Below are 24,218 nucleotides of genomic sequence, written 5' to 3' on the forward strand. Positions count from 1 at the left end.
CTATGCCCTGGGAAGTCGAGAAAATTTCCAACCCGAAAAGATCCTCGACCGGTGGGATTCGAACCCACGACCCTCAGCTTGGTCTTACTGAATAGCTGCGCGTTTACCGCTACGGCTATCTGGGCCCCATAAAGCTCTCGGAAAGTAATTCCGTGTAGTTGGGGGACACACAGTGGCACAAAGCTGACCAGAATTTTGTTTCTTCAATACCGATATTTCTGTGCTAAATCTCTATCGAATATAGTTTCAATCTTGTCAATTTCCGCAAGTCATCTTGAAGCAAATTCTTTTGCTGCTCATTGCATTGAAAAGGCAAATAAGCAGCTATGAAAGTATATTTACCAAGCTGTGTTTCAACTGAAACACCTAAAGTTTCAAAAACTTCAGTTTAAAATGACGAAAACAGTTGATGTTTTATACGCCCATGAATGACAAATGCAACTTCCCCACATGCTCCATCAAGTCGATAAATAACGAGCATTCTAATTTAAATATTTAAATTATTATTTGGATCCATTAGAAAAACGTAATCCAATAACAATTTGATTAGTTAAGTTTACACCAACTTGGACTGCTTCAGTCATAGTGGTGGTTTTGAACATTGCATCAATCATTAGATTCAATTGTTCAGTTAGAAAAAATCAGAGGATGACATATCATTTGAAGTGAGTACATTATCTGATGATTTCCCGTTAGAGTTTTCAGTAGACGAAGAGGCGGAGTAGAAGTTTTCTGTGGCAGCAGGTTATTTTTCTATTACATTCGAAATAAAAAGATTCGAACGGTTACCCCACGGAAAAAAAAACAGTTTGTGAATGAGCATAATTATAACCTTTCTGATGGGTATGATTCTTAATCAAACGATCGTTAACTGAAAAATGAGCATTGTTCGATACTCTACCAGGGAAATTCCGGAAACGAGCGTTATCGTAACGGACATTACCGTTCATCTAACAGGCACGAGCCTCGACGACTCGCCTGTGCGAAGGGCAAGCCCAAAAGTTAGATTGATGAGGGTCTCCGCAATTCGAGCATACGAATTTTGTGGTATCATCCTTCACTGGACAGACGTCCTTGGCGTGAGAAGGACTTCCGCAAATCATGCATTAAGCTTCCATGCGGCAATGTTTTGTTCCATGACTCCACTTTTGGCACCGACGACAATGACTGAAGTTTTGAAAATTTCCTCCAGGTTTCTGTAAATGTTCCCATGTCACACGGACATCGAACATAAGTCTAGGTTTTCTAAATATTTAATATTAAAAACTAAATAATTTTCTGCGGAAAGTCCTTTCCTAATAATTCCAGATTATGTTCCAAGTAAATCATTTACTCCATTTTGTATCTCTCCAGGTGACTTATAGTCACTTGAGAGACCTTTCAATACAACTTTGAATAATCGTTCAGTTTTGTTGTCATAAGTAAAAAACATGTGCTTCTTTTCTTCAAGATGTTTGGGATGAATTTCTTGATCTTCAAGAGTTTTCGGTACAACGCGACAGTCTCATTTCTTTGCGATTTTGATATTCCTTATGGAGTTCAAGATCTCCTATCTAAATCCCCTAAATTCGGAACGACTGACCACAATTGGAGGCACTCTTTGTTTCCTCACCTGAATCAAAGAGCCTGTGCTAGAGGCTACTTCGATTTGGTGTTTGGAATATTTGTTTTAAGTATCGAACTGATTGCTCATTTCAATACAATTATCAATATAAACAATTTCACCCTTGGAAAAAAATCGCGCATTCCAGATTAATGTCTTTCCTTCCATTCTTGCCACGTTTAGTGACAGTTTAAAACCCACTTTTTTTGTAAGGAAGTTGTGAATTCAGAGATTCTCTCTTCCTTTTGTTTGTGGTTGCAATCATTTTTAGTGAATAAACGAGGTTTTTTTTTTCCCAAGACGGTGTCCAAGTAAGATTACCACCGCTTGCTTTCGCTAACGAGTCCAACGCAAAATCGAAGGCACGGGTTCAAACAAGGATCGAAAAGGGATCAATAGTAGAAAAAATAGTACTGAAAAGTACTGTTTTCAGCCCTGAGAAGTACTGTTTCTTTGCTTTAGGTAGTTTTTAAAAACTTCCGAGAGCAGCAGAAAATGTGTACGCGCAGTTTAATTTGAGTTTGAATCTACTAAGGTGATCGTTTCACCACCCCTGTTAATTTTACCACCACTCCCCCTGTTCTTAGTTTTAAAACTGCTTTACTTTTTAAAAATGCCTAAAAATGTATAATATGGGTTATTTTCCTAACACTACCGTGATGAATCAAAATCCGGACGGTATTTATATATGGACACTCTGATAATATTGATTGAATAAAGGTAAAATTAAATTTTAATATGTATATTATATTATGCATAACCTTTACCTTTAACATTATTTATCATTTGAATGAATCTTGTTATCTAGGTCACGTTGCAAACAATTGATAGAAATAAAAATGAAAAAGTTGTTCCAGACAGACATAATTTCTTCGCAGTGCAAGTTCTTCTCAGTTGATCATCGCCGGTCGCACCACCAAGTTTGGGTTAATAATATTGTGATCGAATTTAATTGTTTCTATGGTATTTTCAACACAAGTGCGAACGGGATTATTATTTGAAAATACAGTGTTATGAAAACATTTAAATATGGTTGAAATGTTTATTTATAAGTGTTGCAAGACACTGTCCGGGATTAAAGACAAATGGCTCGAAATCCGCACACTATAAAATATTTCTAAATTTGATATATTTGAACACAAATTTTGAAAGATACATGCAGAGAAAACATGAAGCTAACCCAGTAAAAGTGTTCTGTAATTAGCGTTGGGCAAATTTGACCAGAACATCGATGTTACTGAATCGATTCGAATTTAATATGTCGAATCGATTCACCGATTAAATCGAAACATTTGAATCGATGTTTTTGAATCGATTCGAATGTCAAGCTTATATGGAAATTTACAAAAATAAGACCAAATGAAATTGAATATGATTGTTAAATTCCTCTGATTGAATAACGTTTGAAATTAAAAATTATATATTAATCGGACGGCCCAGATAGCCGTAGCGGTAAACGCGCAGCTATTCAGCAAGACCAAGCTGAGGGTTGTGGGTTCGATTCCCACCGGTCGAGGATCTTTTCGGGTTGGAAATTTTCTCGACTTCCCTGGACATAAAGTATCATCGTACCTGCCACACGATATACGCATGCAAAAATGGTCATTGGCATAGTAAGCTCTCAGTTAACAACTGTGGAAGTGCTCATAAGAACACTAAGCTGAGAAGCAGGCTCTGTCTCGATGGGGACGTAACACCAGAAAGAAGAAGAAGAATATTAATCACTTCAATCTGATTCAAGACTATGTCATCTAATTAAAAAATTCTAATTAATTCTAATCATTTTGAATCGAAACAAAAAATCCAATGAAGAAAATCGATTCACTCGATTTTGAGTGCTCCTAACATCGATTCAAAAAATCGATTAATCGGAACAAAAAAATCGATTTTCGGAACATCGATTCAAAATCGCCCATCGCTACGCCAGACCGTCGTGCCACACGTTGTCGAATGTTCCACGTCAAGGAGTGCCATGACGATTGCCGTTGAAACGGCCTTATGGAGTTTAACACCGTTTGAAGTTGGTGGACAGCTGAGTGACCCCGCCGGAATCCAAATCCAAATCCGGGAGGATGTCGTTCAGCTCGGTGTGGTACAGAAGTCTGGTGTAGATGACCCTCTCGAAAAGTTTACTGATCGTAGATAGTAGGGAAATCGGACGATAGCTCGATGTGCTGGTAGGGCCCTTTCCAGGCTTGGCGATGGGAACTACTTTCGATCGCTTCCAGGCGGCCGGACAGTATCCACTTTCCAGACAGCGATTAAACACGTTGACCAGGAATGTGCGAGAACCCAAGCCTAGACACAACCCAGTGAACATTTTGGTTGGTATAACTTTTGCTGTACATCATTCTATACGAATCAATTCAATCGTATAGAATGCACGAAAAGGCTATATACCTACCAAAGTGGAGGCTATATGCGTACTTGGCACGACTTTTTCGGACTTTCTGCGATCAGATATACGATGCCACAAAATTAGGAAGAAAATAAAAAAAAAAAGTTTCCAGCGAGTCTCGAACACGGGACCTCTGGATCCTAAATCGAGCACCTTACCACTGTACCAGCAAGGGTTACACGTCCGAAGAGCGATTATTTGCCAATCTTAATACATGTTTCATATACAGCGACACATACTTTGTTGTTCTTTGAGGCCCATCGTCAGCAGATAGACAAAGTTTGGGTGGCAATTTTTGCTAAGTTATTGCGATTTCATACGATGCTTACTGGATTGATATATGATCTGTCAAATTATATAACATAACGTGATTCTATGTTGCACTATTTAAGACATGTTTTGTTGTCAACACAGATTGTTGTTTATGAATCGTATTGGGGATTTATATACAACTTGTATTGACATTGAGAACGCTTAATATGGCATCTTGTGCAATTCTGATTTTGGACGCATGAATATGTGATTTTGGATGCACATTCTTATACGATACGTGGTTCACTGGGAATGTTGAAGACATCGTCGAAGCCAGGGGAAAATACTTCCATACACCGTCCTCTACCGGACTGGCTATATCGCAACCCAAATTGTGAGAAGCCATGAAATGCTGGGTGATAGAGCTTGCTTTCTCCTCAGAAGTTAGGTGGACTACGTTATCACTTTTGAGCGGTGGGATAGGTTCAGGTCTATTTTTCAATGCATTTGCCAGGCGCCAGAAGGGCTTCGAGTAGTTGGGTAATGCCCTAACCTTACGCTGAAAATGCCTTCTCCTAACCTTCTCGATGTGAATGGAAACGATTTTGTTTAGATTCTGGAATATCACTTTTCTATTTTGGTTTCTCGTTCGCTGGCTAACGGCATTCTGGAGTCAAGGTTTACGAACTTACGTGTCACCGGGGATGTCGGGATGAACCTCGGTTCCACCTCGGCTGATGTCGTCCGAAAGGCAGCGCAAGGCGTGCCGGGCATTCCGATCGCCGACGATGATATATTTTTGCATCCGCAGGGTCAGCTTCTGGATGTCACTCTTGAAGTGTGATATGAAGCCGACAGAGTCTCTGCACTGGGAGGCAGTAATGATGATGATGGGGCCGTCGGATGACATCAGTTCGATGCCGACAGCTTCGATACACGATAGCCGGAAGTTTGGGAGTAACCGGTTGCGATGGCCACTCCACCGCTTTGTTGATGGCTTATCCGGTCGCGTCGGATAATGGTATGGTGAGGGAGGGTGCGAGGGAGCCCTTGTTTGGTTTGAGGTGCGTCTTCGAGAGACATGGCTCGTCAATTTCGTTGGATTGCAGGAAGTCGATGATTTCCGGCTGTTTTTGCGCCACGGAGTTGGTTCAGCACTTGCGTCCGGGGGCGGTGACGGCGGATGTCCTTGTTGGAATGATGAATTCGGCGGACCAGCTTCAGGTACGCTTTCCCAGTGTGACTTTTCCGCTGGGGTTCGGGGGTCGCGTAGTCCCCTTGGGAAGGACCTACTTCGGGAATTTGTCTAGGTCGATAGTCTCTTGCTTCTACGGGTGACGATTTCACTGGTTCGCTTGCCATCGGAACTGTATAAATTCAGCTCGCTTCGGGCAGGAGCGGCTTGTTGCCCTGTCGTATTCACAAGGGAGCACAACGCTTTCATAATAAAATCACCGAGTAATGTTTTTTTTTTATTCCGTTGTACAAACAAATCGTTCGAATTCACTAAATTAATCAAATCCACATTTCAACTACTGTTATAAACACTCAGACATTTATTATAAATATTGATTTATTCGCACAACAAATCGCGTCAAAACTTTTTTTTAAGAATCACACCGCAAAGTACGCACAACAATTTGCACCGAAAATCGCCAATAAACTGATTCGTTTCAACGCAGTTCTCTTCGTCGAACTCCCCAAGCCCGTCCATCCTGTCTTGAAAACTGCTTCCCATCTCTTTTTCGTATCCATGCTTCGTCACTCTCTCTCCCATTCGTAACCATGTCTTCATCAGTGTTGCCACATTTTTTCCGAATCTCATCTGTGATTTCGGCCGAAAAAATCTTTTTTATCTTAGGTCAACCTTCAAAAATCTTGGTAAAGATCTGTGTCGTGCGAAAATCCAAAATTTATGTTTTTAGATCGAGAAGAACCTTTGCATACGTATTATTACACGCTATGAACTAGACTATCGAAATGCATACATTTTGCCTTATGCAAGGTGGAACGGTTATTGCAATACGAACGATTTATGTATCGTTTAAGCATCAGTTCACATCAAGGCGTTGTTAGGCGCATGGTGTACGCACGGGCCTAACGATCGCAAGGTCCTTGGTTCGATTTCAAGATACCGCGAGAACATTTTATTGTTTTCAAAGTTTAGTTTCATAAGGCAAAGCTATGAACTTCAACCCGATTTATTGTGGCGAATTTTCATAAGTGGTTCCTATGCATTTCAATAGCCCATTTGCCTGAGTGTAGTAATTTAAAGATGCATGATTAAGTTAAATTTTTGAGAAAAAATAAACAGAGTAATGGCATTTCTGCTTTATATCTTCCAAAACTGGGTGCTTAACTCGTGAAATATCCTAAAATCTTAAAAATCTTTTTTATCCCAAAAATCTGTGATCTGTGATCACAGATATCTGCAGGCAAAAACAGAAAAAAATCTGTGTAATTGCAGATATATCTGTGTATGTGACATCACTGGTCTTCATCCGTACATCATCCCGACTCAGCGCAAGCCGGCTTCTCGAAACGCGACGAACATCTTCATGTCTCGCCTGTTTCTACAATTTCGAGATCGCTCACGATCGGCTCTCGATAGATCTGTGCGAAGATAGAACACACTGAAAAATTAGTTAAATAATTTTGTTCATATATATTAAATTTTAATCAAATCATCTGATATGCTTTATCCATTATACTACATGCCCCTTGCCGCAGTTCACGCAGATAGGCTTCAGTTCCTCGGTCCGGAAAGCTTTTGGTGTAGGGCGGTGGACACCGTTCCTTTTTCTCCTCGCATTCCACGAGGACCGCAAAATAGTTGCTTTTGAGCACGCAGTTGCTCACGTTTTCTTCCTCGGTAGCGTCTACACGACACGAACACGTGTAGTTGATCAATGACTCGCTGGCAAAACGGTCACGTATTTATATAAGCGCGTACGCGTTCTAGTAAGTTCGCGCTCTCGCCATACACGTGTTCTAGACGCGCGTGGATCATTCACGACACGTCTTCATTTATCGTTTCGCTGCTGCTGTGGTGAGTGCCAGTGAATACCTCGATGACGATGACAATGATGGCGGGAATCTCTCACGGGCTCTCTCGAGTCTTAAGAGCTCACATCAATATGAGTAACTCGCGGTATCAGTGGCGTAGGCAAGGTGAGTTGCGTTAGGAACGCTTGAGCTGCTGACCGCAACATCACTCGTTCCGTACAGAATATAAATCAGTTAATTTTTTCCATAGGATGACCATTTGTTTTACATTATACGTCCACCATGTTAAAAGTATTGAAAAAAAAAATAATAAAAATAATAAAAAAAAACTGTTCGGAATATTAGCTATGTTCAAAATTTGAGACAAAACTGTATTTCAGTATTGAGACAATCTAAAATTTCATATCAAGTATGTTCTACTTGGAATTTGGCCGCACAAAATGAGTGTTTTCTCAAATAGGTATAAGAAAGCATACAAACAATCTTTGCGCGCCATTTTGTAGAATTTTACATTAGGCCCCAACAAAAATTACCAGCTTCCTGGGTGCATTTTCCAACTATTGACTGGAATCCACCCATCAGTTCTTACACAATATCGGATGCGGGTCATATGGCTGAATGCCGTTTGGCCGAAAAATTTCACTAATGGGAAACTATAAATGTCAGAAACAATATGAGAAGCTCACATCTCGCCAAGGATGATATCATTGGTTGTGAATGGAGCCGTGCAGAGTGCGACTGTGAGTCTTCTAAGAGAATGACTCCCTGCATAAGTCAACGTTACTATCGACCTCTTCATATCATAGGCACTGATTGTTCAAACATTGTCAATTGAAAGAAAAGTCTATTTAAAAAGATGGTAAAATTCCATTGTAGTTTGCAGAGTTGTTGTCGAATAAAAATAAGTGTGAACATTAAGGTGAAACAGTTTGGAATCATCTTCCAAGATTTCTCTGAAACTTCAAAGGCACAAATCTCGCGAATAACGCATCCAACAACAGTGAACTTTTTATTTTGGCTTTTTGCACTAGCAGAAAACTTAAAATAAGAAGATCACAAACGTTTGCCAACTATTTCTCCAGTTTAGCCTATGAAAACGTGAGTAGGGGCACAAGTCGGCCATTGTGACGGCCATTTTTGGATTCCAAGATGTTTCACCTTAATCAAATCTATATGTAAAAGATACAATTAATGAAGATTATGTTCATGGATAAGATTAACCTCGAAATGAATAAATCTGAATCACCGTGTATTTTTCTGCACGCAAATTCGAATGATTATCTGAACCGGATGAAGATTGTCGAAGTTGTGAGAGAGTAGAGGGCAGCGAGAGCCACCGAAAGGGTCTTATATGTATGCGAGTGTATCGAGAGAAAACGAGGAAGGCAAAGAGAGACGACAAGTATATTGGTGTACGTAGCCACGAGGCGAGTTTGTATTGATGTATGAATGAGTAGGTACTTTCTCAGGAGAGGATTGTTAAGGAAAAGAGAGTACAGCAGTCATCACGAGCGAAATTTGATTCATTCTGTTGGTTATATTTGGTGCGACTAGACGTGTTTCACGACTGAAGGCTCTTTTTCTGTAAACTTGTTTATTTATAGCTGCTCTAGTGATAAATCAGGTGATGTGTTTCTTCTATAACAGCAGATAGCTAGCCATACCACACACTTGCGAGTGAATTGATCTACAAACACCTATTAAAACTCACTTGGTTTACATGGTTATCTTATTGATTCAGAAGAAGAATTATTTGAGAAATTTTTGCAATCTTTGCTCTTGACAATATGGAGTTTCAACGTAATCGTACAGAATTCTCTCTCTTTCGAGTTCAATCTTTGATAACTTCTGAACATGTGCATGAATCTCTATGCAACTTCTACCACTGAATAAAAAATTATTCCAGATCAGAAGGTTTTAACAAGTTTTTTGCTATGACACCAGAAATAATAGTAAGTGGTCAAATTCTAATTTATAAATTCAGTTATTAATAAACAAATCTCAAATCCGACGCGTGCTAGCTCGTATACATTTTAGGTGTTTGTTATGTGATTACATTTTTTTCGATTTTTCAGGAGAAAAATCACGTTTTCATGACAATGCGAAGTAATTACACATATTCAGCAAAAAATGCAATCTGCCAATTATACCGGAAACGTTTAGTTTTTGTTTCAGCAGTTATTTCCATCAAGTTCGATTCAAACATACATTTTGTTGGAAAATTTCAATCTTTTTGAGCGGCCAACTTTTTTATGAAAAACTACCGAAAAGCTAAACACATTACATATAATTTGCAATTGGATTAGATGGACAAATTGATGTGAAGATTTGCGAAAAAGTTACACGCCTTCTCAGTGAGAATCGAATTCACGACTCCCTGATCTCTAGTTAGGGCGCGTTACCCCTACGACTGGCTAGTGTTGTATGCTATTTCATTACCTAAAAAATAATGCGCGCTCTACAGAGACGAACCAGCCAAGGGCTGAAAGTCTCTTTGATAAAGACAATAATAATAATAATAATAATAAAAATAATAATGCGCTCTCGGGCTAGGCATTGGATATAAATAGAAAGCGTTGTGTTTGGATGCGCATCTAATTCTTCCAGAAGAGGTGCACTTTGCGAGAATGGACCACGTGATTATTGAGCTGAAATCGTTAACTTCTGCGTTCATGAGTCCTCTCATGGCGTAGGGGTAACGCGCCCTAACTAGAGATCAGGGAGTCGTGAGTTCGATTCTCACTGAGAAGACGTGTAACTTTTTCGCAAATCTTCACATCAATTTGTCCATCTAATCCAATTGCAAATTATATGTAATGTGTTTAGCTTTTCGGTAGTTGTTGAACTTCCACTCGGCTGGTTAGCCGTAAACCACGATTCATAATTATAAACAAGTATTTTTTATGAAGTTTGGCCACTGTGAGATCGCTGAAACGGTTATGTTCCTGTCCTTCCCCTGTGCAAGGCCAATTCAAAGAGGAATGGAAATGTGCTTTCTCACCCGCCTGCCGCGGTGAAGGTGGGAGTCATCTCTTGTGGGACGCAAAGCCGTCTTCTCGTAGTTAGTTGGGTGGGAGTTCTTCCCATTTGCGCGCTCCGGTTGGCAAACGGGAACCAGAAGCCAGTTGGAAAAATATTGCCATCATCGCTGGGTGCATAGCTGGCATCTACCACCACCGTTCCAGGGCTTCTTGGTGAGTGATTGCAGGTCGTTTTATTCTACGACTTTTCTTACATGGCTTGAATGGGGGATGGAAGCTAACTGTGTTCTTGCACCTCAAATTAGCTGGTTGCGAGTAATGAGTGCAAATTTGAGATGGACTGATATCGAAGATGGGGGCCTTCCTTAGCCGAGTGGTTAGAGTCCTAGACTGCAAAACAAAGCCTTGCTGGAGGTGTCTGGGTACGATTTGCGGTCGGTGCAGGATCTATTCGTAATGGAAATTTTCGTAACTTTCCTAGGCATAGAGTATCATCGTACCTGTTACACAATATGCGAATGCGAAAATGGCAAATTCAGTAAAGCAAGCTCTCAGTACTCATAGAACACAGCTCAGAAGCAGAATTTGTCCCAGTGAGGACGTAACGGCTTGATGAAGGAGAAAAAGATCTGTCTGCTCTGTTTTAATTCTGTCTCTGTTCTTTCATTGTTCTGTCTCTGTTCTGACTCTCTGTATCTGTCTCTGTTCTATCTCCGTTCTGTCTCCGTTCTGTTTCTATTATGTCTCTGTTCTGTCACTGTTCTGTATCTGTTCAATCTCTTTTCGATTTCAGTTCTGTCTCTGTTCTGCCTCTTTTCTGTCTCTGTTGTGCTTCTGCTCTGTCTCCGTTCGAACTTTGTTCAGTCGTGGTTCTGTCTCTGTTCTGTCTCTGTCCTGCTTTTGCTCTGTCTCCGTCCCGTCTCTTTTCAGTCTCTGTTCAGTCTGCGTTATGTCTCCGTTCTGTTTCTGTTCTATTTCTGTTCTGTCGTTGTTCTGTATCTGTTCTATCTATATTCGATCTCTTTTCTGTCTCTGTTCTATCTCTGTTCTTTTTCTGTTCAGTTCCTGTTCTGACTTTCTTATGTATCTCTTTTGTCTGTGTTTTGTCTTTGTTCTATTTTGTTCCGCTCTATACTGTCTCTGTTCTGACTCTGTCATGTCTTTGTCCTGTCTCTGTCTCTGTTCTGACTCTTTTCTGTCTCTGTTCTATCTATGTTCTCTCTCTGTTCTGTCTCTGTTCTGTCTCTATTCTGTCTCTGTTTTGTGTCTGTTTTGTTTCTACTCTGTCTATGTTATGAATCTGTTCGGTCTCATTTCTATCTCAGTTCTGTATCTGTACTGTTTTTGTTCTATCTCCGTTGTATCCCATCTGTCTCTGTTCTGTCTCTATTTTGTCTCTGTTCTGTCTCTGTTTTGCTTCTTTTTTTTCTGTGTTCTGTCTCTGTTCTGATTCTGTACTCTTTCTGTTTCATCTTTGTTATGTTTCTGTTCTGTCTCTATTCTGTCTCTTTTCTATCACTACTATGTCTTTATTCTGTATCTTTTATCTATTGTCTCTGTTACTTCTTAGTTCTGTCTCTGTTTTTTTCCCTGTGTTGCCTCTGTTTTATTTTTATTTTCAGTATGTATTCTGTTTTGTCTTTATTCTGTCTCTGTTTTGTCTTTGTATATCTGTCCTGGTTCTGTTTTGTCGTTCATTTTGGCATTTGTATAGCTTCTCTTGTCTTAATATTCGAGATTTGACTTGCATAAATCTTAACTGCATTTGCTTGCATGAATCAGCAAGACACTCGCTCCAAAAAATCACAAGACAGCGAAATTCTTCGGATATTAATAGCCAGGAAGCCCATATTAACCTGATTAAACTTAAAAGCCTCCCCTTGACAAATAGCTGTACGCTGGCCTTCATCGCCGTGTCCAAGGTGCACCGTTGCCGGTACTAAAAATTTAATAATGTTCAACTTTTAAAAGGAATTCTCCCGGAGGAAGCGCCACGATAGCAAGCAGCAGTAAATTAAATTATACTGAAACAATCAACTGCTCGTTCACCGCGTTCGCGTCGTCGTTGGCTTGGCTTGGCTTGGCACGGAGAAACGTTTTCCCTATGCTGTTAAACTGCGCGCCCGCTAGCAGTTATAAAAACCCGGGTGGCATGGCAGATTCACACACACATGCACAGCGACCCAAGACAGAGGAAGCACTAATTCCCCATCGGAGATAGAAGAACTCGGTCGATGGATTCAAGTTACCACCGGCGAGAAGTAACTTCTACGAGGCGCTGCACAGTGGTACAAATTTGGGAAATATAACTGCGAAAGTGATCATAAGAACACCAAGCTGAGAAACAGGCTCTTCCCCAGTTGGAATGTAACTCCAGAAGGAAGAAGAAAACCTGCATTTGTGTAGGTTTATGGCCACCATCCTAGCTGGAATCTTGCTCTGCATGCGGTTCCACTGAATAGCAACGTCAATTTCCTTTATTTATTTGAATTCATAATAATGTTGTATGAAGGGCCAAAAGACAGAAAGCGGACCCGTAAGCAGATACGCTTACGCGAAACTCACGGGAAAAAGAAGTATTTTGACATGAAGTAAAACAATTCTCTTTTGATATTTTCGTATGTGTTCTTAAACATCTGATATTTTAGATGAATAGCTGACTTTGTTTTTCTAATAAAACCATCCCTAGAATAAGGGTTCTGTCAGCTTCTTAAAAACCGGACCTCAGTTCAACGTGGCAATTGTGTGCTGGCAAGAAAGCCACGCTAAAACCATTTGCTCTAGGATGTGGTGCAGATTTGTTTATGGCCTTGGATAGTTGTTTGGTTGTTGTGGACTGTGCTTTTTTTCTTCTTGCTCAACTCCCGCCCGCTAGAAAGGATGCAATCTGCTTGCTTTTACTTCGGTACGATTATTTCCTTTATTGACAATATCCTGCTGGTGATGGGATTTTTCTGCTGCTTCCCGGGAAACGTTTATGGGCGACAGTAAAGATGTCTCGCGGTTGACGCCGGTGGTGGGATGAGTTGATGCAAATTCGAAAAATAAAACTTTATGCCATTGAGCCGGGGGATCGGAGGTCAAAGACGGTGCTTCAAGGAAGAACATGTGCACAGCAGGGGTATACGGTATTTGGTATTATTTTGTCAAATTTCGTTCGAAACAGATTTCAAGGAATCCATTCGAGCTAAATTTTCGTCTTCCTTGTTTGTGTTGTTTCGTCATTTTTTTTGAAACTTCTTCTTCTTCTTTGCATTACGTTCTTACTAGAACAGAGCCTGCTCCGCAGGTTAATGTTCAATGAGCACTTCACAGTTATTAACTGAGAGCATTTTTTGCCAAAGTTGCCATTTTCGCATTCATATATCCGGTAGCAGGTACGATGGAAATTCTCATTACGAAAAGATCCGGGACCGACCGGGAATCGAACCCAGACACACGTTCATGGCTTCGCTTTGTAGTCCGGGACTCTAACCACTAGGCCAAGGAAGGACGCTTTCATTCCCTATCGACAGCAATCAAAATGCATGTCGCATACCCTTAGTGTAGAACCGTGACCAAGCCCTGTAATTGTAGTCATACCGGGTTGCAAATTTGCATACAAATTTCCGGCATTCCACCGTGAGTCTGGGAATTGAATTCAGTCGGCAGTGGCAATCAAGATGCGCCGTTGTTCGTTTGCTCAGCATGGCACCTTCAAGAGATGGGTGTTGAGCTTCAAGCTAAACACCCAAGAGACTACCAATTAAAAGTCGGGGAGTCCGGTTCTTGGTTTCGCACTATTAAAATTCAACTTATTCACCTTGCTCACTGATACCGTCAAATGGGGTAACTTTTGTAGTTTTTTTTCGGAAGAAAATCTTATATATCTGTTTTCTGATATAAATATCTGTAATTTAAATTTTCAAAACAAACAGTGATATCTTAGTTATCAAGCATTATCAAAAATACCCCGTTCTACGGTACCATTATTATATGTGCGCTTCACGACGCAGCCGCGGGAAGGGTTCTGTAATTAAAGAAGCATTTTTATTCATACGCAACTATCCGTTCGATGATTAGCATACTAAGTAAGCTCGGTTGGAGTTGTCGTCCACGATGCAAAAAACAGAAAGAAAGAAATACTCATTTGCGAGTGTGCAAATTTATTCAGTCCCATGGTGTTTCAGAAAGTTTTCGATTAAAATTCTAGCTCTGACTGAGGATCGCAATGGTAATGAATTTTGCACTTGTTCTCTCGATCTTTCGTTGCAGATTTAATCACTTAGTGCATCGCGACGCACTTCTAGAGGAAACAACTGCACAGCAGCGTTAAGAAGGTAAGTGCTTTCGCTGAAACACTACTTCAGTTTATGATTGAAGAAGTTGGAAAAATCATTCAATGGCGCAGTCCATCGTTTACGCGTGGGAAACATCATTCGATGGATATAAACGACAAAATGAGGAAAAATTACAAGCTTGAGTAGATTCAAAACAAGTTTTCTCCGTTTTCCATTTGTCATCCGAAGGCAGCACAGAAAAACAACGGAAAATTCCGGGATGAGGACGTGACTCAAGTGGATCAACTATTGAGAATAACGAGCAATGGCGTGAGAGAAGCACCAGTTGAACATTTATCGGTATGAAGTTGAAAAATATCATTGCTTCTTAAGAGTGCTAGGAAAGTTATTTTTGGCATAGAACAAGTTATGAGACTTCCTTAGCTTCGTGGTAACTTAAGCGGCTTCAGAGCAAAGCCATGCTTGGTTCGATTCCTGGTTGATCCAGGATCTTTTTGTAATGGAAATCAACTTCACTTACATGGGCATAAAGTAAAATCTTGCCTGCCACGTGAATAAGAAATATAATGCCAATAATCAAAGAAATCATGTGAACTGTGGGAACAGCTACTGCGTCATTTGAAATCTTTACCATTGAAACCAAAACACAAAAATCTTTGTTCTTGATAAGCCTTTCTAAAACGTAATCCTGGAAAATCAGCAAATTTTTAATGGAAAATTCAATATTCAACAGCCAATAATACACCGGAATCACGTCTTACGAAGTTCAATTTATATGATTAAGGACTGTTCATTTTATAAAGTGGACACCTTGTGCATACTGTATCTTTTTAATTTATCAATGAAATTTCAATCTGTTTTCTGCACATCGTTCGACTAGTATTGTACAATGTTGTGATAATAAAAATTCTCCAAAATAATTAATTTTCACGCGAATATGGAACAACGATTAGAACGGTCGATTTTTTGGAGGTTATCAAAATCAATGATTGTTAGTAATTGGCTGGAAAATTCAACAACTTATATTTTTTATTTTCAAAAAAGGCTTGTTTTTCGAAAGCATCATCAATCAGAAGCCTGATAGAAAAAATCAAGTTATTTTTGGAACAACAATTTTACAGATATAATAAAATCATTTTTACCCCATATTTTCTAGAGAAACTATTTTAAATTTGAAGGGAACTGATATGAGTAGAATCTTTTGATTAAAAGTACATCCTGACGGAAATCCTAATATAGTTTTAATATGAAAAATAACTTACGCCTTCATAGAGTTACTTATATAGTCCCCACGTCGCATTTAAAGCAAAAAAGAAACACAATTGCTTTATTCTTAGAAGACCTTTCAAAGTACATTGACAATCATCAAAATTGGCAACACTGCTGTAATAAAATCTATTTTATTTTCCACATATTATTTTCATTAAATGTTATTCTAAGATTACCAATTGAAATATTCGGAAAAAAAAACATTTACAATTTGCTGTAGATCGATGAATATGAGTACACGATTTTAAAAGTATGAGACTTTCTAGTAAAACTACCATAAACAGTAAAATTTGTACTTAATACTGTGGTTTAAACGCACGATTTAGCTTTCGTTTGTACAAATATAGTTTCTTTAGTGAAACAAACTAGTTTTGAACACCCTTTTTGCTTTTCTCTTTTACTGGGAGTGATAGGATGGAGTATCAACAAATTTGACCATAGATGAGTAAATCACTAAAGTTACCTAATGTCAGAGAATGGTGGAGTATAGTGAATTTGTTTAAAGCTATACCTTTAGTAGAATGGTAAAGGATACAAACATACAATTTGTTCATAAAAATAGAAAGTTTTGTTTTACGAAAAATAATGTTGAACTTTGACGAACAGCTTTTATTAGGAGTTTTTGGAAAAACTATTTAGCTCTTCAACCAAAAGCATTTTTTAAGATCTTATATTTTCATAGCATTGTAGAATAATAGTTAAACGATGCACAGAAAACCGATTATGATTTTATCAATAAATAAAAAAAATATAGCATAAACAAAGTGTCCACTTTATAAAATGAACAGTCATTACTACACCCCAACCTCTTTTTACGACCGTTATCGGGGGGTCGTAAAAAAATCAGTCGTAAAAAAATCAAGATTATAATTATGTTTTTGAAAAATGCAACGTCTAGATGCAGAAATTCTGATTCGAGATATTCGGCAAACGTGAAGCATGTAGAGAACTTTCCAAAATGGCCGTTCAAATTTTCATATTTTGGTAATAGATGGAAACACAGCTCGATTGTTATCAAAAGAGCGAATTTTATGGGGGTGTGATATGCAAATACCAAAATTTTTTAAAGATAACGATACCGAATGTTCACCAAAGTTGAAGGAAGTGTTGCGTGCCATACAGTCGGCCAAATCACAAATGTTCATGTGGCTGGCAACACTGCTTAAGAAGAATAAAGAAAAGATCAAAACCATCAAACTTGAGCGGAACAGAAAAATAGAATGCTTAGCAACATAGCAATTCTCTTCAACTGTAATCCAGTTTTCCATGAAGGGTTCAAAATTTTGTCGTAGCTGGCAACACTGCTTAAGTGAAATTGCGCCACCAGGCACTACAAGTGTGCATGCAACTTTTGTTTTGCGGATATCTCAGGATCCTGACCACTTAGAAAGATGGCGTCTTCGGCCAAGTTGTTCAGTAGCTTAAGGGCTATCATTATTTGAGTCAAGAAATACAAGGTTTTTCCACCAGGCAGCGCTAGTGAGCACAATTTTTTTGTTTTGCGGATAGCTCAGGATCTTGACCACTTAGAAAGATGGGGTCTCCGGCGAAACTGATTGGTAGCTCAAGGGCTATTATTATTGTAGTCAAGAGAATCGAGGTTTTTCCATCAGGCGGCGCCAGTGAGCATGAGTCTTCTGTTTTGCGGATATCTCAGGATCCTGACTACATAGACATGGCGTCTTGGGCAAAGTTGAGCTACTCAACAAGTTTACCGAAGACGCCATCTTTCTTAGTGGTCAGGATCCTGAGACATCCGCAAAACAAAAGTTTCATGCTCACTAGTGCCATCTGGTGGCAAAATTTAGAATCTCATGGCTTTTATAATGATAGCGCTTGAGCTACTGAACAACTTTGCCGAAGCTGCCATCTTTCTAAGTGGCCAGGATCCTAAGATAGCCGCAAAACAAAATTTCGATGCTCACTAGCACCACCTAGTGGCGGAATTCCGCAATTCAATGACTACCATATGTTTGCCCTTGAACTACTGAACAATTTTGCTTAACATCATGAACCTCTATTTTGAATACTTTTTAAGATATTGATCATTGAAAAACCCTTCTCCATTGGACCCGGTCCTGGGCCAATCGTTACCAATGGCCCTGAAAGCGACTTTGAATCCTCCTCAATTGCAAAAAGCCATCGGGTACGCGGTTTTCCCCGGTTCTCTGCTGAATACTAGTTTAGCTTGATGTTCCACCGACATGTGAGCTACATGCCTAGCCCACCATAGCCTTCCGTGTTTTACACGCTTAACAATTCCCATTTATCTATAGACTTGGTATAACTCGTGATTCGTGAGACTTCGCCAGATGCCCCTATCGAACTTACCGCCAAGCATTGTTAGCAGCACTTTACGTTCAAAGACCTCAAAAGCTTTCCGTTCGAGCACTTTCGATGTCCAAGATTCGTGGCCGTACCGGAAGAATTAAAGGCTTGTACAACGCGAGTTTTGTGCTTGTCTGGAAGCTGCGGCACTTGAGCTGGTTACGAAGTCTGTGAAATGCCCGACTTGCAGCCGCAATACGCGTTTTTATCTCGCGGGTAACATCATTATCGCAAGTCACTAAAGTTCCAAGGTACACAAATTCTTCAACTCATTTTTCATTCCATTCATTTATTAAGTTAACATCTAAACAGATAACACTGAATCAACAATTTCACGCCACAATACTCGATTCGTTGTTGCATCTCTCCATCCTCGGTTCTGTCCCACGCTTGCCAAATCGATACGCACTTGATCCGCCCACCTAGCCCGCTGTGCTCCACGCCTTCTTGTACAAACCGGATCCGAAGCGAACACCACCTTTCAGGATTGCTGTCCGGCATTCTTGCAACATGCCCTGCCCATCGTATCCTTCCAGCTTTGGCCACCTTCTAGATACTGGGTTCGCCGTAGAGTTGGGCGAGCTCGTGGTTCATCCTTCGCCGTTCTCCTGCACGCCACCGAAGATCGTCTTCAGCACCCGACGTTCGACGTTCCAAATGCTTGCAGGTGCTCCTCAAACATCGTCCACGTTTCATGCCCGTAGAAGACTACCGACCTTATGAGCGTTTTTTACATGGTAAATTTGGTGCGGGTGTGAATCTTTTTTGATCGCAGCATCTTGTGGAGGCCATAGTAAGCACGGCTTCCATTGATGATGCGGCTCCGTGTTTCATGGCTAACATTATTGTCAGCCGTCAGCAAGAATCCAATGTAGACAAACTCGTCGACCACCTCGAAAGTATCCCCGTCTATTGTAACACTGCTACCTAGGCGAGCCCTGTCACGCTCGGCCCCACCAGTTAGCATGTACTTTGTCTTGGACGCATTCACCACCAGTCCAACTTTCGCTGCCTCGCGTTTCAGGCGAGTGTACAGGTCTGCCACCTTTTCAAATGTTCGGCCGGCAATGTTCATATCGGTTGTGCTACTTTTCCCCGAATATCCCGTTTCCCCGAAGAGCCCACTTTCCCGAAAAGTTTTTGGCACTCACATTTGTCATAACTTTATACATTTCAAGAGGGAGAATGTACTGGTCATCTGATATGCACCCTTCTTTATTTGATTGACGGTTCTTACGAGTTTTACCGTCCACAGCATTTTTGGCAACATGTGTATAGTCGAGAATGACTAAATACCTCCTTTTTTTGATTGCTTTTCGCTCTTTCTAATTCACCATCCTGACACTGTAAACTATTATAGCACCTATTTGAACTGCTACACTTTTCGGGGAAACGGGTAATTCGGGGAAATGGCATTCGGGGAAACGGGTCATTTGGGGATCTGGCGTTCGGGGAACCAACATTCGGGGAACCAACATTCGGGGAAAAGTAGCACAATCGTCCATATCAGCCACGAAGCAAACAAATTTACTGGATCTCGTAAAACTCGTACCCCGGCTGTTAAGCCCGGCTCTTCACATAACACCGTCTAGCGCAATATTGAACAACAAGCACGAAAGTTCATCACCTTGTCGTAGTCCCCAACGGGATCCAAACGAAATGGAGTGTTCGCCTAAAACTTTCACACAATTAATGTATATTGCATTATAATCTTCAGAGGAAATTTGTTGAAAAATTCCGGGAATACTTTCGCTTCCAAAATTAGCATTGCGGTGAAGTAATATGTAAAAAAAAATTAGCAATATAATTGAGAACGGAGAGGGAAGAAATTTTTCAGCTTTTCCATTGTTCATCTGTTACTTCTATCTACTTCAACATTTTGTTGTTTCTCCTTCACTTTCTTCTTATAAAAATCTTTTTAAATTCCAAAAGCAACACTTTGTTTACAGTATCTAAAAACAAAAGAGGTAAATTTTAAGAGTTTTGAAAAAAAATCAGAATTCTTATATCTTTGTTCAAGTTTCTGATTTCAGAAAGCCCATTAGTCCATTCCCAACTAATTTCCAAAGTAAAAATTTTCAACTAAATTTAAGTTCAACAAGAATCTTGAGGATTTTATCATAAGACATCTTTGGCTATATTTTTCAGAATACCGCCAATAAATTCGCGTTAAACATCTATAGTTCTACCATAATCATTAAGAAAAGTTCCTCAAAAAAAAAAAAATGTTTTGGATTTTCTGCATGCAGTTAAAAAATGGTTTCTACATCAATCTGTTCGCTAGAGTACAATGAAGCATAGGAGTTCATTATCTGGGATGTTAGATGCAGAAACGCTAAGATTCCATCCGTTTAATCGCTTATCATTGTCCATTATAAAATACAAAGGGAAAAGTACAAAAGTTTTTATCCTCCAAACAACTTGAACTTTTCTGTGAGGCATTTCGTCATGAATTTCTTGAAACAATTTTAAAAGTTTTGTGTTCCTCTTAAAATCTGATATGAATTGTGATTGGATATGGAGTGATTCGTAAAGTAGTTTGTAAAAAAATTCTTGAAAAATGTATTGAGATTCAGTGAGCAGTCTTTGAACCAAAAATGGAGAGTGAATAGATTCCAGATGTTATTTATGGAACTATTCCGCGAGTAATATTCGGAATATTGATGGAGTAATTTCAAGAACCTGAGAGAATATCAGATAGTATCAAGAATAAACTACAAAATCCTTTAATAAATCTGCTAAACAACTATTTTGAAAAAAAAATCCCAAAAACAATCACTCGTGCAGTTTACAGAAAAAATGCTGGGAAATACTTGCTTGAATTGCTGGTGATTCTCTGAAGTATGAAGTAAGCTGAAGTAATACCTTGATGTAACGTAACTCGATTTTAATTATCGTCACGTTATATCGAAGCATTTTTTTTTCCAAATTTCGTTTTACAAGTATTGTTCTAAAGGAAATTTGATCTTTGATTTGATTTGATCCGGAAATGTATTCCGGAAAAATATTTGGACGAAACTTGTTATTCAACAGTTTAAAATTCACGATTTATACATGTTAGGTTGTATTTTTCTAGTATTCCTGACTATAAACCAAACACTTGTAGAGCTAAAACAGCGCAAACAATGGCGGCTTATATAACATCTTATAGATGTCTCATAACAAAATCATAGAACTATGATCTTGTTCAATCAACAATCTGTAAACGTACTCTCAACATAATAGAACTAACGATTATATATAAAATAGTAATTAGTCATATTTTTTTTTTGACAGCAAAAAATACTAACATGTAACTTCTATATTTCAACTACATGCATATGTTGTAATTGAGTACATTGCAAGTTATATAACTTTCAAAATACTTTTATAGTACAGCATAATGTATTAGTTGTAATGTAGCTATTTTCAAGTGATTTAACTTGCAGAAAACATTTGTACATCAAATTATACTCGTAATCAAATTAACCACGTGCAAAGCAGAGTAAATTAAAGGAAATAAAAATATGTTTGGATTATTCATGGCTTCTTAAAACCAACAAATAATTCCGAGTGATGAAGTCAAAGACTCCTAATTATGTGTCATAAAATATAAAAATAAACATGGTATAATAATCATCAATGAGGGTCCTGTTTCCAATGCGGTTCGGGATGTTTGGTGCAACTTTCGATTTTACTCTCCAAAAATTCATGCGCCTTTAAGGTGATTGAAAACAGATATGTAAAATCGCCAAAAAATCCTTATTTTTGTAAGATTTGTTTTGAGCCACAAGAAAAAAACAATATGGCACGTAGCTTACAGTGCCGTTTGAAAATATTTCGAATAGTTCATGTGCATGAATTATATATCCCAACTAATAACTCATTCCAATAAACTAAAATTTATTCATATTTATAATTTATTCCATATATTACTATCTTGATGGACAGGAGCATAGGTGCGAACGTTTAGAGGTAATCATACCATCTACCAGAGCTGCGGCAACACACGCGAGCTGGGAACAGCTTTCATAGTGATGGGTGATATGCAAAGGCGCGTGATCGGGTGGTGGCCGATCAATGAACGAATGTGCAAGTTAAGAATTAAAGGCCGATTCTTTAACTTCAGCATAATCAACGTGCATAGCCCACACTCCGGAAGCACTGATGATGACAAGGACGCATTTTACGCGCAGCTCGAACGCGAGTACGACCGCTGCCCAAGCCACGACGTCAAGATCATCATAGGAGATTTGAACGCTCAGGTTGGCCAGGAGGAGGAGTTCAGACCGACGATTGGAAAGTTCAGCGCCCACCGGCTGACGAACGAGAACGGCCTACGACTGATAGATTTTGCCGCCTCCAAGAACATGGCCATTCGTAGCACCTATTTCCAGCACAGCCTCCCGTATCGGTACACCTGGAGATCACCTCAGCAGACAGAATCGCAAATCGACCACGTTTTGATCGATGGACGACACTTCTCCGACATAACCGACGTCAGAACCTATCGTGGCGCCAACATTGACTTCGACCACTACCTGATGATGGTGAAACTGCGCCCAAAACTATCCGTCATCAACAATGTACGGTACCGACGCCCGCCCCGGTACAATCTCGAGCGGCTGAAACAACCGGATGTCGCCAATGCGTACGCGCAGCATCTTGAGGCAGAGTTGCCGGATGAGGGCGAGCTCGATAGGGCCCCTCTTGAGGACTGCTGGAGGACAGTCAAAGCAGCCATTAACGACGCTGCCGAAAGCGTTGTCGGATATGTGGAACGGAGCTCAAGAAACGATTGGTTCGACGAGGAGTGCCAGGAGGTTTGAGAGGAGAAGAATGCAGCTCGGGCTGCAATGCTGCAGCATGGTACGCGGCAAAACGTGGAACGATACAGACTTAAGCGGAAACAGCAAACCCGCCTATTCCGGGACAAAAAGCGCCGCCTGGAAGAGGTGGAATGCCAAGAGATGGAGTTGCTGTACCGTTCTCAAGAAACGCGGAAGTTCTATCAGAAGCTCAACACATCCCGCAAAGGCTTCGTGCCGCGAGCTGAGATGTGCTGGGATAAGGATGGGAGCATCTTGACGGACGGACGCGAGGTGATCGGAAGGTGGAAGCAGCACTACGATGAACACCTGAATGGCGCAGAGAACACAGGCACAGAAGGTCAGGACAGCGAAGGCGATGGCTACGTCAGCACAGCGGACAGCGGAAATCAACCAGCTCCCACGATGGGGGAAGTTAAGGATGCCAATCAACAGCTCAAGAACAACAAAGCCGCTGGCAAGGATGGTATCGGAGCTGAACTCATCAAGATGGGCCCGGACAGGTTGGCCGCTTGTCTGCATCGGCTGATAGTCAGAATCTGGGAAACGAAACAGCTACCGGAGGAGTGGAAGCAAGGCGTTATATGCCCTATCTACAAAAAGGGCGACAAACTGGAGTGTGAAAATTATCGTGCAATCATCATCCTAAACGCCGCCTATAAAGTGCTACCCCAGATTCTCTTCCGTCGTTTATCACCTATAGCAAACGAGTTCGTGGGAAGTTATCAAGCAGGTTTCATCGACGGCCGCTCGACAACAAACCAGATCTTTTCCGTGTGGCAGATCCTCCAGAAATGTCGTGAGTACCAGGTCCCTACGCACCATTTGTTCATCGATTTCAAGGCGGCATACGATAGTATCGACCGCATAGAGCTATGGAAAATCATGGACGAGAACAGCTTTCCCGGGAAGCTCACAAGATTGATCAGAGCAACGATGGACGGTGTGCAAAACTGGGTGAAGATCTCGGGCGAACACTCCAGTTCGTTCGAGCCTCGGCGGGGACTACGACAGGGCGACGGACTTTCGTGCCTGTTGTTCAATATTGCGCTTGAAGGTGTCATGCGGAGAGCCGGACTTAACAGTCGAGGCACGATTTTCACGAGATCCGGACAATTTGTTTGCTTCGCGGACGACATGGATATTATTGGGAGAAATTTGAAACGGTGGCAGATTTGTTCACCCGCCTGAAACGCGAAGCAACAAGAGTCGGGCTAATGGTGAATGCGTCGAAAACAAAGTACATGCTGGTTGGCGGAACTGAGCGCGACAGGGCCCGCCTAGGAAGCAGTG

At 40.3% G+C, this 24,218-nt stretch overlaps 1 protein-coding gene across 1 annotated transcript in view; it reads left to right on the forward strand.

Annotated features, from left to right (window-relative positions):
• Positions 1 to 24,218, forward strand: part of LOC5565978 — a 769,372-nt gene that overhangs the window by 279,527 nt on the left and 465,627 nt on the right. The window contains exon 2 of the mRNA XM_021850123.1: positions 14,495 to 14,559. The gene's annotated coding sequence lies outside the window, so the exon portion shown is untranslated. The remainder of the gene's footprint in view (positions 1 to 14,494; positions 14,560 to 24,218) is intronic.

Source organism: Aedes aegypti, chromosome 3, assembly GCF_002204515.2.
Source record: "Aedes aegypti strain LVP_AGWG chromosome 3, AaegL5.0 Primary Assembly, whole genome shotgun sequence".
Taxonomy (NCBI): Eukaryota; Metazoa; Arthropoda; class Insecta; order Diptera; family Culicidae; genus Aedes; species Aedes aegypti.